General features: G+C 35.5%; 1 protein-coding gene across 3 annotated transcripts in view; it reads left to right on the top strand.

The window, feature by feature from the left end:
• The first annotated feature begins 13,217 nt into the window (after window positions 1-13,217).
• col12a1b (collagen, type XII, alpha 1b) overlaps window positions 13,218-14,529 on the top strand; it is a 276,137-nt gene continuing 274,825 nt past the window's right edge. For all 3 annotated transcript variants that reach the window (XM_041805206.1, XM_041805207.1, XM_041805208.1), the window contains exon 1: window positions 13,218-13,409. The gene's annotated coding sequence lies outside the window, so the exon portion shown is untranslated. The remainder of the gene's footprint in view (window positions 13,410-14,529) is intronic.

Below are 14,529 nucleotides of genomic sequence, written 5' to 3' on the forward strand. Positions count from 1 at the left end.
GGGAAAGTTTACAGTCAAAACAGCGCGTGGCCCCGGTGTCGAGTTACACGGATTTGGCCACACCTCCTTAATTTTCTCCTCCAATCCCATAAGAGTGTAGGCGGTACCTTCATCTCAATATTATCATTATATATTTTCATTTTCTATGGGTCTTGTTATTAATACTTAATATTTTTGATGATCTATGGGACTTTCTATCATTATTTAATATATCTTTATTTTCTAATTGGTATTATATTTAATTTTATATTTTTTATGGGTCCTAATATTTTTATTTTACCTTTTTATTCATTTACATTTACTATTATTATTATTTTTATTATTTTTATTTGTATGGCACTCAATATTCTTATTTTCTATTTTTATTTTCTATAGGTCTTATTATTAATATTTAATTTTTGATGATCTATGGGACTTTCTATCATTATTTTATATGTTTTATTTTCTAATTGGCATTATATTTTCGTTTTATATGTTTTTTATGGGTCCTAATATTTATATTAACCTTTCTGATTCCCCGTGGTACTTAATATACATATACTTGTATATTTTTTTTCTGTGGGAGTTACTATTACTTTTTTTTTATGTTGCTCAATATTTTTTTTTCTGTGGTTCTAATGTAAATATTCTTTCTTTTTATTTTCCATGGCACTTGATATTATTATTTTATACATATTTTTAGTTTCTGTGGGACTTAATATTATCATTTTATATGTTTTTTTATGAATATTGTATCAGTACCTGGATATAGATATTATATATTTTTTTTTTCTTCTATGAAACTTGATGTTATAACCATCTCACTATTATTTTTAAATACTATATGGTATTTAAGATTATTTTTTTGTATTTTCCTAATATTCTATGGGGCTTTTTATGTTTAACCTTCAGACAAACATATCTAATGAGACTCTTGTTAACAATCTAAGTCATTATTTCATTCTAAAGTACATAATAAGGTATTTTAATTCAATCAAGATGTTTTAAAACAATCCCATACATCTGCGGGAAAATTGAATTTTCTAACTTGCATCCAAAAAAAAGTGTGGTTATTGATTTATTAAAAAAAAAAAAACTGAAATTGAAATAAAGCTCATAATTACAAAATTCAAAACCATGAGAAAAATGTCGTAATTCGAGTATAAACATGATATTTAGAAGATAAGAAATTCATATTTATGATATGAGAGTTATGATTGTGGGGTAAAGAGTCAAAATTATAAAATTAGATTATGAGATTATTTTTCATAAGTACCTACCTTTCATATTTGTTCCTTTTTAGTGGCAGACATGGGCCTCCATAGAAATGTGTAATAGATCTTTTTCTGTAGCTGAGAGGAGCCATGTTGTTTTCTACTGTATGACTCCTCACCAGTGTAACAATGTACTCCTTTTAAATCTTAAAAGAAGACTGAAATAATCTTAATATCTATTAAAGGAATAATTGTATTTAATATACGTCCATCCTTTGTTAATAAATCCACAATTCTCTCATGATTTATTCTAACAGAGCACATCAAACAACACAGCTGACACTTTATTTTGGGCTATTTTCTCAGCTGTAAGTCTTTCGTTGTTTCCTTTCATCATAAATATCAGATATCCAGCCTTCCATCTCTCATCAGTGGCCGTTGTCTGTGTTTGTTTGTAACACCCTCCATTCAAAGATGAGCGTGTCTGTAAATATAGTAGGTATATCAGTGAAGTGTAGGTCCAGCCTGGCTCTGCCTCAGCTCCAGGATGAAATAAAGCCTTCAGAGTCCAGATTAGAAGATTAAACGTGTCTTCCTCAGCCTCTAAACTCGTCTTTCATGTTGTCTTCTCCACAGCAGCTCTGTCATGTGTGCTGGGTGTTGGCCTGTCTGCCTTTTTTAGGGTCTGCAGATGTTTCCCATGGGAAGGAGCACATCAGGACTGAGACTGGAGCGGACTGAGAGGAACAACATCGACCTAGAGAGGAGACAGATATTTATCAAAATGAGCTTTAACCTGCAAAAAAACCACAAGATATGATAAGATTAAAATGTCCTAAATTCTCCTGTAGAGGGTTTCTTATCATATGTGGCTGGTAAACTTAGTAATCATTGATTATGACAGTCAGTCCATCATTATCTCGTTTTTTTAAATAGTCTGTAATCCTTTCATACAAACAAACAAAAGGAAAAGTAATGAAAATGGTGAACTTTCCATGGTCCAGTTCACCTCACAAAGTCCCCCAAAACTGGACCATACCTCCTCATACATTGCATCCTGAAGTTTACTTCCTGTTTCATATATTTTTTGGCGATGGTTCTCAAAGTGGGCTGTGACAGGTGGAGCAGCAATGCAAGGCTAAGCAACACCAGCCCTGCAGAAGAGGAGCAGCTCATCGATGTCACCTCAATTTCAATAATTCAGGTGCAGTTCAAGCCCAAGGCATGGGCTGCATTTGGGACTGAAGGAAGGAACAGGAGCACCCCCTGCTGGGCAGGACAGGAGAAGATCTCTAGCCCCAAACAAGCCCACAGTAGTCGCTGAAATGACAGCAGGAGTATGAATCTTTAAAAATGTTCACTGACAGTTTTCTCAGATGCTTGTTTGTTGCTGCCATGGGTGGAAACACCACTTATAAGGTTATGACTTTTCCACATGGAGCAAGCTAGGTTTGGAAGGGTTTTTTGTTCCCTTAATAAATAAAATCATCATACGAAAACTGGCTTTTGTATTTACTCAGGTTTTTCTGTCCAATATTAACATTAGTTTGATGATCTGAAACATCTAAGTGAGACAGATATGGCAAAAAAGAACAAACAGCACCTTAGTCTGTCTGCTGAGGATCCTCACAAACACACCATCCATGAAAACAGCCGACTGACTTCAGATCAGATTCTCTCTCGCTGAAATCTCACTGAAAGTCATTCACATAGTATAAATGCATCCAGCAAGTTTAGATCTACCCTAAAAGATATGAAAATAAAATCAGATCAATATATTCAAAGTGCACATTATTGCTTCTGATGTAGTTTTTCCATTCACTATATTGTAAATCACAGGTGTCAAACTCAAGGCCCGGGGGCCAAATCCGGCCCGTGGAACGATTATATCCGGCCCACAAGATCATAACATATTTGTATTCTAACTGGTCCACCAGTATGAGCTCTGCAGACTTCCTCCAGTATAAAAATGTAAACTTCAACTTGATGATTTAAAATATCCTTGTTAAGCCATAAAAATCTGAAAAGTAAAGAGTGAGAAAGATTTCATAAAAAGTCAAGAATTTGGGAAGAGAAATTAATTTGTGTTTTAATTCATATTTTAAATTTTAAGTCATATTTTGACCTTTTCAACTCCTTACTTTGGTTTTTTAAACTCATATTCATCTTTTAAACTCATGATTTCATTTTTTTTCTCATATTTTTACATTTTAGATTCATAATTTTTACTTTTTGTTTCATATGTTGACCTTTTAGACTCACAATTTGACTTTAAGTCATATTTTTAACGTTTTAGGTAACTATTTAAATTTTTAGCTCATGTTTTCAATCCCTGACTTTTGCTTTTTAACCCTACAGAACCCGGCGTAGCGCCGGCGCTACGATAAGCATATCCATTTTTGATTGGCGTTAGATTTGAAACCGTTTTTTTACAGGTTACTAAACTGACTACATCTCAAAAAGTAAATTCTGTACAGACTCCAAATAAATTTCCTGTGGTTCCAAAGGATATTGTGCAACTTTTTTACATTTACAGATTTGAGGGATACAGCTGTGCAATTTCTGTATTTTTAAATATATGTGAAAAAAAACAAAAACGATTTTCATTGTTTTTAGGTTTATTGCACTTTTAAGCAATTTATTGTAGTAGTTAAGACATTAGTCAGTACATATCATTAAAACTTGGGATATGAGGGCTATATTGATGTAAAGCAAATAAAAATACCACCAAAAATGGCACTACAGTATGTAAAAGTGTAAGAACATGTCCTGGTGGACTTGCACAATGGTAGGTTTTAAAGGGTTAATCCCAAATTTTGAACGATCAAACTCACAGTTTAGAATTTTAAGTCATATTTTGATTTTTTAACATATGATTTCATATATGGCTTCACTGTTGCTATGGAAACATTGATCTACAGCAGAGGTTCTCAACCTTTTCAGCCGGTGACCTCCAAAATAAAGGTTCCAGAGACCGGGGAGCCCCCCTGGACCTGAAGGTGGCTGAACACAGACGTGAACATCCTAGAATAGTCATGTGGAGCCAAGGCCGTCCATCAGGGGGTAAAGGGGAGAGAGTTCTTGGGCCCAGCCAAAATCATGGTCCACTGTAAGTGAAGCTGTGGTATTTCATATTAAACCTGAATAATAACCACTCCGATCAAAGAAACACAAATAATTTGTTTGTGTAGTAAGTAGCCCTCTTAAAAATGTAAATCCTTTTGTTAAAAACAGAATTAAAATACATTAAAAGTAACTAAAATGGGTTAATACTGGCAAGAAATGGTGGGAAAGGTGGGGAAATTAGATTTTAATAGTAGCAGGAATTGGTTAGAAATGCCAAAAATTAGACAAAAGTGGCATAAAAATATCCCAAAAATGGCAAAAACTGGCGCAGTACATGGTAAAAAGTAGTTCAAAAGTGGCTGAAATGGGGTAAAAGTGGCAAAAACAGGTGGAAATTTAGTGAAATGTGATGAAATATTGATATAAACTGGCAAAAAAATCTACGCTGAGGCAGAAATAGTCAGAAAATGGCAAAAATGGGCATATCAAATTGTTGAATGTGGCTTGAAGAGTGGTTAAAGGGTTAATAGTGGCAATAATGAAACAACAGAGCCAACAGTAGGCAGAGAGTGGCCAGGTTTGGGCTGAATTAACCCTCAATCTTAACCCTCAGTCTCAAAATGCGTGATCCCGTAAAGTGTGAGGGCTGTCCCAGTACTCCCAAGAGCTGAGCCTGAGGGGTGAGACTGAGGGCGTTAACTCCCTCAATTTTGAGATGTTCCTGGACCTCACTTGGCTTTAAGGGTTCTAAGTGTTGGTTAGAAGTGGCAAAACAGGCAGAAAAGAAGTGGTGGAAAGGGTTTAAAATGGACAGAAAATGTGTTAAAATGTGTTAAAATTGGTGGGAAGAAGTGATAAAATGGGTTAAAATGAGGCAAAATCGGTGTAAAGTGGCAACAGTGTCATTCAAAAACCCCCTCCCAGTGTCTCATGACCCCCAGTGGGGTCCCGACCCCAAGCTTGAGAACCACTGCTCTAAAGCACAGTGTGCATCGTCCCTGCAACACCAAATCCTTGGTCTGGAGCCCTGAATCAACATTTTATCTCCAGAATTAGCGCAGTAATAACTGAATGTTTTCAGACCCCTTTAACTAAACCTCAGCGCTCTTTAACCCTGCATCAGTTAGATAGTCCAGTGGTCCTCAACCTGTGGCTCTTTTATGTCTGAATTTTAAATATTATTCCCTAAAACCTAAAAGGGAAACTTTTTGAATTTATTTTTGCCACCTTTCACCCATCTAAGCTACCTGCTGCCAATCAAAAACATTTATTTCCCACTTTTTTGCCCATTTTGACATTTTTTTACAACTTTTTACCATTTTTTTTTGGAACTTCTAATCCATCGTTGCCCCCTTTCACCGTTTTTCCTCACATTTTTTGCCCATTCAAGCATCCTTTTGCCATCAAACACCACTTTTTTCCTACTTTTTGCCCATTTTTGCTGCTTCTTTTTGGCACTTCTATCCCATTTTTGCCTCTTTAACCATTTTTTTTGCCACTTTTTGCCCATTTAAGCCACCTTTGCCACTAAATACCACCTGTTTCCTATTTTTTGCCCATTCTTGCCACTCTTGACTGCTTTTTGCCCATTGTAGGTCACTTTCACTCATTTTTGTCCCTTTTGAACCATTTTATGCCGCCTGGTACTCATTTTTGTCACTTCTCACCCATTTTTGCTACTTTTGGACCCCTTATCCACTTTTCCTCTCCATTTAACTTACTGTTATTGCTACTTTTATCTGTTTTTGCTTCACCACTTTGATTGTGGCTCTTGCAAAGATATTTTTCAACAGTTTTGCTCTTTGGTTGAGCAGGTTTGACTAACACTGAGATGGTCCATGGTTTGTTAAGCAGGATCACAAAGTCTACTTTCCTGTCACTAGGGGGCGACGTTTACAAAGGAATCAGATCACACTGCCTCTGTGAATAAGAAATATTCCACATTTAAACCAGATCCTCTGAGCTGACGTGTCCACAGGTGAATAATAACCAAAGATTACAGTCTCATCAGGATCTTTTCACCCTCCTCCTCGTCCTCAGAGAGTCTCCTGCTGGATTCTTGCTGTTGTCTGTTTTTATTGAACACAGAGAGGAAAGAGAGCCTCAGGCCTGTTCTGAGAGCGGCCCACACCCACCACACTTCATTTAACACTTTACACAGCTGATGAGCTGCAAACAGGAAATAAAATCATCCAACAAACAGGAACCTGTCAGCTCACACCCTTCTGATTCAACCATAAAAACCTGATCTGAGGATTTCTAGAGCATTTAAGTGGATTTATGTGAAAACCAGTAGTGTTTGTCACCACTTAATGGGAGCTGCAGAGGCCTGAGAAGTTGTTTGTCAGTCAGCGTCACTCGTGTCTGTCTGGGTTCTCATTCATCCAGCTCCTGGCTTTCCAAAGTCTGGTCCAGGAGGGTCAGCTGGACTTGGTTAGGGTTCTTGAAGAAACTTCTACACTCAGCGACCCGTCAACAATGTGGAAACTGAATTCGAGATTTTCTGAAAGCTCAGGGTCCACCCTGTCTCTGCTGAGATGTTTCTACACCTTGGCTGGAGTCCACCTGTGCCAAATGAACCTGATTGGACATGATTCTAAAGCCCCGCCCCTCTATAGAAGGCCTCGTTTTTAAAAGCCTCTTTCTGATCATGGAAAACAAGAGCTTGTTAAGGACAGGTATGAACTAAATTTGGAACAGAAGTTCTGGAGAAACCCCCAAAAATCAAATAATGAGAGCTTCTGAAAACATTATTAAAAAAAACCTAAATTACCAAAAAATTCTGTGAAAAATGAAAAAATCCTTTCAAAATTCCCTGAAATCTCCTCAAACATTCCCCAAACTTCCAATTAGCTTTTCTGAAAGGACTCAAAAGTTTTCCCCTAAAATTCTGTAAAAATTCCTGAAAAACATTCTAGAAATTTCCCCAAAAATTTCTAATCAAATTAACAGAAATCTACCAATAAATTCCATCCACATTTCCAAGGAAAAATTCCAAACATGTTCCCTCCATAATCCAAAGAAATTTCCTAAAAGTTCCATAAAATTCAGTAAAATTTCAAAAAAATATCCCCTCCACTCATTTCTGATCAAATCCCTCAAATTTGACGAATAAATTTCTTACATTCCCATAAAAGTACCCAAAATTAATTCTCCAGATATTCCAAGAAAATAATTTTAAACTTTAATGAAAATTCTGGAAAAAATACCTCCTGTTTTTGCTTTTGAACAAACTTTTACGCAAATTCAAAGACCGACAGTCTTTAAAACTGTGAACACATCAAGTCAGACACAATTAAAGAACAGCCGTGGGTAAATTTGACCCACTGGCAGTTCTAGCGTTAAAGGACCTGCTGAGGGTTTGAGTCGTAATTTTAGATTTTTCTCTGAGGATCTAGAGCAGGAGTCATCAACTACATTTGTACAAGGGCCACTTTTGTCCCAAACAGGCACTTTCATAATAGTCCTGTTTAGGTATTTTTGTTCCTACATCGCAGCCAGAGGGCGACTGATAAATTTGATCTGAATATTTCTGTGGCTGTCAGGGAGTCCATCTCAGGGTTTGACGCTAATACGCTGCTGGATGAGTGAAAAACCCAAGCAGGAAAATTGTACTGCAAAAACACCTTAATCTGAAAGTTTTCTTAGAAAACAACAGTTTTTAAAATCAAGAATCAACTGAAATATACAGATTTTTATTTATTATTCCCATAATTATATTTGTATTCTTTATTCCCATTCCTGAATTTTTATTCTTTTTGTCCCCATTTTTATATTTTTATTCTTTATTCCCATTTCAATGTTTTTATTTATTCCCATTTTAATATTTTTATTCCCATTTTTTATGTTTTTAATCTTTTTTTATTTCTAATTTTTTAATTTTATTTTTTTTACTCCGATTTAAATATTTTATTTATTCCCATTTAATATTCTTATCTTTATTCCAATTTTTATATTTATAATCTTTTTTTCATTTTAATTTTTTTATTTTTTACTCCAACTTAAACGTTTTTATTTATTCCCATTTAACATTTTTATCTTTATTCCAATTTTTATATTTCTAATCTTTTTTTCATTTTAAATTCTTTATTTTTTACTCCAACTTAAACATTTTTATTTATTCCTATTTAACATTTTTATCTTTATTTCAATTTTTATATTTCTAATCTTTTTTCTATTTTGATTTTTTTATTTTTTACTCCAATTTAAATGTTTTTATTTATTCCTATTTAACATTGTTATCTTTATTCCAATTTTTATATTTCTAATCTTTTTTCTATTTTAAATTTTTTATTTTTACACCCATTTTAATGTTTTTTATTTTTTAATCCCATTTAATATTTTTATCTTTACACCCATTTTTTATATTTCCAATTTTTTTTTCATTTTTATATTTTTATTTTTTTCTTCCATTTTAATGTTTTTAATCTTTAATTCCATTTTCATATTTTTATTCCCTTTTTACATCTTTATAATTCTATATTTTTGTGCCTTATTCCGATTTTAAACCTTCATTTTTTACTCAAATTTTTATATTTCTATTCTTCGTTCATGTTTTAATGTTTTCATTCTTATTACATTTCTTTATTCCCAATATTATACTTTTTTCATTGTTTATATTTTTATTGTTCATTCCCATTTTCAACAATAATGGACTGATAGATATACTAGTATATTTAACAGACATTATTGGCAACAACAACTAACAGGTGGATTTCTGAAAATGAAACATGAAGTCAAGCCAGTTAAACTGATTCAGTCTCAGTTGTTTTGGAGCTGTTTAAAAAGCTGTAGGGAGTTTATTAAGAAAATAAAATATAAATTTAAAAAACACTTCCAAAATACAGCAACTTTTTTCCTCTAGAATTTTTCCTCTGCACATATTCTGAATTTGATCATGTTCTGGGGGCCGGATGTGAAGATACGGGGGCCCTGACGTGGCCCCCGGGCCGCCAGTTGATGATCACTGATCTAGAAGTTGAATTCTGTGGAGACGCAGTAGCACAAGTTTTAAAACATTTTAGGGGTTTGCCATCAACCAACAACTTCTCCAGAACTTTGCAGGTAAATCCTGTACGATAGGTGGTGTTTTATGGGGGTTATGAAGCCGATCTCTGTAGAAGCAGTTCCACCGGATTCATTTTCACAGAGCTTGGGTGTTAAATGACATTTTCACTTACAATTGGGAATCGTGCAACCACGTCTGCATTTGTTTGTGCTTCAAGAGGGAAACTTTTCTGTTTTTAGTGGGATTTCTGTCAAAAATAAGGAGAAAAAACAAAAACTGAGATTTTATGAAAATGAATGTTTGGATGAGATTGGATTAAAAGTGTCCTTAAATGTGGATCATTCCTCTTAACTTTCTTAAAATCTTGGATCATCGGTGCACACAGACTTCATTTGGAGCCAAACGTGTTAACCCTGCAGACCGTGGATCCCTGCAGTAGAATGTTCTGGACTTCAGCTCTGTGGCTGGATGTGGAGAAGAACAATGACCAGCATTTGTATGCCAGTTAAACACAATTTAATGTTTTTAGTTCTGTTCCAGTTTTAATGATTTCATGCATTTCTGGAGATTTTCATCCAAATCTGTGTCTCGTGGAAGCTGTGAGAAGTTCCTTTTTACAGCAGTTAAAAAAATCCAGGTCCTCAGTGACAAATTTTAATGATTTGGTTTTTCTCCAGCAACTTATTAGAGCAGAGATGTCAAACTTAGTCACAGCAGGGACCGGATTCTGAATTTGGGTCCAACCTGAGGACCTAACAGGGTCAAAATTTAACCACTGAGTGTCAACCCAAATGATTTTAAGGTTAAAAGGTCAACATGATAAGTTAAAAACTCAAAATCTGAGATAGAACATCAAACTTATAAGTTTTAAAGGTAAAAACATGACATTTAAAGCCAAAATAATGTTTTTAAAAGGAAAAATATGAGATAGAATACTGACACCATGACTTTTAACAGTCAAAAAAATTAAATAAATGTCAAAATCATGAGTTTTAAAGGTAGAAGATGGAATAGAAGTCAAATTTAGGAGCTGAAATGGTCAGTGAAACTGAGGTAAAATTCAAAACCATTATATTTAATAATCAAAATATGAGATAAACATTAAAATGGTCAGTTTTAAATGTCAAAATATGAAATAATATTTCAAATTCATGACTTTAAATGTTAAAATCTGAAATTACATTAAAAAACATGAGGTTTAAAGGTAAAAAAAAAAACAAGATAAAAGACAAAACTAGGGATTGAAAAAAAGTCAAAACATGAGATAAAAGTCAAAATCATGATTTTAAAAGGTCAAAATAGGATTTAAATTTTAAAATTATGAATCTCAAGGTAAAAATATGAAATAATAAGTCAAAATAATATTTTTAAAAGACAAAATATGAGATGGAATACTGAAATCATGAGTTTTAAAAGTCAAAATATTAAATAAAATTCAAAATCATGAGTTATAAAGGTAGAACAATGGAAAAGAAGTCAAATTTAGGAGCTGAAATGGTCAGCGAAACTGAGATAAAATTCTTATTCCTGATATTTAATAATCAAAATATGAGATAAAAATCAAAATCGTCAGTTTAAAATGTCAAAATATAAGATTAAATTTCAAATTCATGAGTTTTAAAGGTCAAAATCTGAAATAACATTAAAAAATCATGAGGTTTAAAGTTGAAAAGTCAAGATAAAAGTCAAAATCATGACTTTAAAAAGTCAAAATTGGATTTAAGATTTAAAATTTGAACGTCAAGGTAAAAATATGAAATAAAAAGTCAAAGTGATGAGATTTAAAGGTTAAGATATGAAAGAAACGGTCAAACTTTCAGACTTTTTATCCGATTGTTTATTTTTTCTAATTTTTATGACTCAGCGAGGATGTTATAAATCATCAGGTTAAGTTTACATTTTTATACTGGAGGAAATCTGTAGACCTCAGACTGGTGGACCAGTTCTAATAAAACCATGATCTGATCTGGTGGGCCGGGTATGACTGCACCACAGGCCGGATTTGGCCCCTGGGCCTTAAGTTTGACACCCCTGTTTTGATCTCATGATTTTGACTTTCTTTCTAATATATCTGCCTTTAAAAACATGATTTTTTAATTCCAATTTCATGTTTTGACCTTTTTGAACTAATAAATGTATTTTTCTCAGATTGTGAGCCTTTAAACTGATCTTTTAAACTTTTTAACCTCAGAGTCGTTTATCATCAGTGCTTAGTTTGTTATATATGTTTTATTACTAGTGACAGTTTCTGGTTAAATGTTGACCCTGTTAGGCCCTCAGGTTAGACCTGAATCCAGAATCCAGCCCCTGCTATGTCTGACTATTATATTCAGTTTTAAGTTGTTTTTTTATGTTTTATCACTGGTGACAGTTTCTGGTTAAATGTTGACCCTGGATTCAGTCTGACTTTGACACCCCTGACGTAGAGTGATTGACTTGATGCCTAAGAGCAGGGCCGTAGCTAGAAAGAATTTACACAGGGCCCCCCTTAACTGCTGGGACAAGCATCAAGTGTTGAGCCTTTTTATTATCCATGCATTTTAATGGATTTTCCAAACATGATTTCCCCATTTGTGAGCAACATTTTTACCGTGGTTAAATTCAGTTTACTTGCAATATTTTGCAGCGCTGGACTGTACCATTTTGACATTTTTAAGGGAGGAGCAGTGTTGTATTTTACTCTATTTTATGCAGATTTCAGTCTGTTGACCCATTCGTTTAGCCCAGTGTTACTCAACCAAAGAGCCAAACTGTTGCAAAATACATTTGCAAGAGCCACAATCTAAGTGGTGAAAAGTGGCGACGGATGGGAAGTGACCCAGAAATGAGTTATAGGTGGCAAAAATGGTCCCAAAGTGGCAAAAATGTGGCAAAAAATGCGTGAAAAGTGACTAAACTGGGCAAAAATCATGAAAGAGTGGCGAAATGTGAAATAAGTGGGATTTAACTGCCCCCTGGCAGCTTAAATGGGGAAACTGAGGATCACTGCTTTAGTCACTTTTGATTGAATAATGTCACTAATTACTGAGAAAAAATAAATAAAAACACTTTTTATTGCAGGCTTCCCCTCCCTCTGTGGGCCCGGGTAATCAGGATAATCTGTACCCTTTCCCCCCTGTGCTACGGCCCTGAAGAGGCATACTTACAGAGTCTCTAATTTGCTGATTCTGCAGCTGTTATTACCTGCAGTACCGTATTCTGGACTGTAGGGCGGCGCTGTTGATCGCTTTAACATTTTTCATTCCTATAGATGTGAGCTGAGATTTAAAGGATCGGTTCTGATGATTTCCACGGATACATGGAGGCTTTCTCCCTGACTCTGGGCTTTTTAAAAATTCTGTCAAGCTCTGTTTGGTAATCATGTGAAAATCTTGGAGCTTTTTTGGTGCATTTTTGGAATCTGGCAGCGTTTAATCACTGATTACAGGAAGCTCTTGGTCATGTTTGGGGGAAAATGACTAATGTTGAGTCTGATCTTGGAGAAATTCTGGTCATGTTTGGGTTTTTAAACTAAATCAGAGACTCTGCTGGTGATAAAGTTTCCCTTCAGTCATTTATTTTAATTCTCACAACTGTTTCTGCTCCACTGAATCCCTCTGAAGGCTCCAGAAACTTCTGTTCCGTTCTTGAGTGATGCATGGAGGAGGAAAAGTCTGTCCTGGGGTTTATAGTTTACAAGCAGAGTAAGTTTTTCCCATTGATTCACAAAAAGGGGGCGAAGGCTCCCTTGTCCCCCTCAGTGATCCCCCTCTTCCCGAAAAGCTGATCTGCGCTGCTGCGTCCTCGCACAGAAGCCCTCCATCAGGGGAAAGGAATGCAGAAAACTATGTAAAAGTTTCCGAGTGCGCTTGGAGAGGGTTGCGCATCATTTTTTTGGCCCGGCTGGATGTCGTAAGAGCTCACGGCGGGGCAGGCAGAGCTGGGAGCAGCCCCCTTGTTAAGTAGCAGATTGTGTGGAGACTCTTCCCACTTGGAGAGAGTCTCGCAGACGCGTCTGGGAACCACAAACCCCGCGGAGCTCTCTGACTTCTACATCGGACCATCTCACCCCCCTTTTGTTTGGCTGGAGGTCTACGACAGAGACTAGATCTTATTTTTCATCCTGAAACCACTCAGAGGAAATTCACCCATCTCTTCTTTAGGTCAGTCCTGCATGGTTTTGGGGATTATTGTGCAGAATGACGTGTGTTATTTAAGCAGGTTCATGACTCCTAGAGTTGATCATTTATTGCCTTTTTAAAGGCTGTGTGTTCCGAGTTTATTTTCCCTTCTAGTATTTACGTTTGCAACCAATTTCAATCGGAATATCTCGAATTATCCATGGATTACCTCTTTGGAAAGCTGTGCGTAATTGCGCATGGCACCAGGACTTGACGCTCGGCTGTACTGGATTGTGGGAAGAGTTTCTCCCTGGTAGAATGGTTGTATCTCATCTGAAGAAGTGTTTATGTAAAGAAACAAAGTGAATTTAAGCGTATGGGCGGGAAAAATCTCAACAATGTCACGCGTATCAAGAGAATATAGATCTGGCTTTGTGCGCCTTACACGAACAGGTCTTCCATGATAAGAATAGACTTTAGCAGATGTTTAAAGATTTTTGACTTTATCCTTTATCCTTGTTCATGCAGCCTTTCTGTAGTTTGAAGCTGGAGGATGAGGATGACGTCTGACTCTCACATTCAGGTTGCTTGGAGGTCTTTTGAAGCCCTAAGGCTGCAGAGGTGCTGTCAGTGATATGAAAGCAGACTCTAGAGCAGTGATACTCAACCCTGCTCAACCAAAGAGCCAAACTGTTGAAAAAAAACATTTGCAAGAGCCACAATCTAAGAGGTGAAAAGTGGAAATTAAAATAATTTAAAGGTGGCAAAAAGTGGTCAAAAAGGAGCAAACACTGAGAGAAAAGTGGCAAAAAAGGGCAGAATGTGGCAAAAATGGGTGGAAGTGACCAAAACATCAGTTAAAGGTGGCAAAAATTGTCAAAAGGTGGCCAAAAAAAAAAAAGAAAAATGGTGGGAAAAATGGGCAAAAATCAGACAAAACTGGGAATATTGGCAAAAAAGTGGCATTTAATTGTAAAAGGCAGCTTAAATGGGTGAAAAGTGGCAAAAAAAAAATAGACAAAAAGAGGCAAACACTGACGGAAAGGTGGCAAGAATTGATGAGAAGTGACAACAAAAGAGTTACAGGTGGCAAAAATGGTCCAAAAGTGGCAAAACCGTGGTAAAAAAATAAGCGAAAGGTGACTAAAATGGGCAAAAATCA

The sequence above is a fragment of the Cheilinus undulatus genome, linkage group 14, assembly GCF_018320785.1.
Source record: "Cheilinus undulatus linkage group 14, ASM1832078v1, whole genome shotgun sequence".
Lineage (NCBI taxonomy): Eukaryota > Metazoa > Chordata > Actinopteri > Labriformes > Labridae > Cheilinus > Cheilinus undulatus.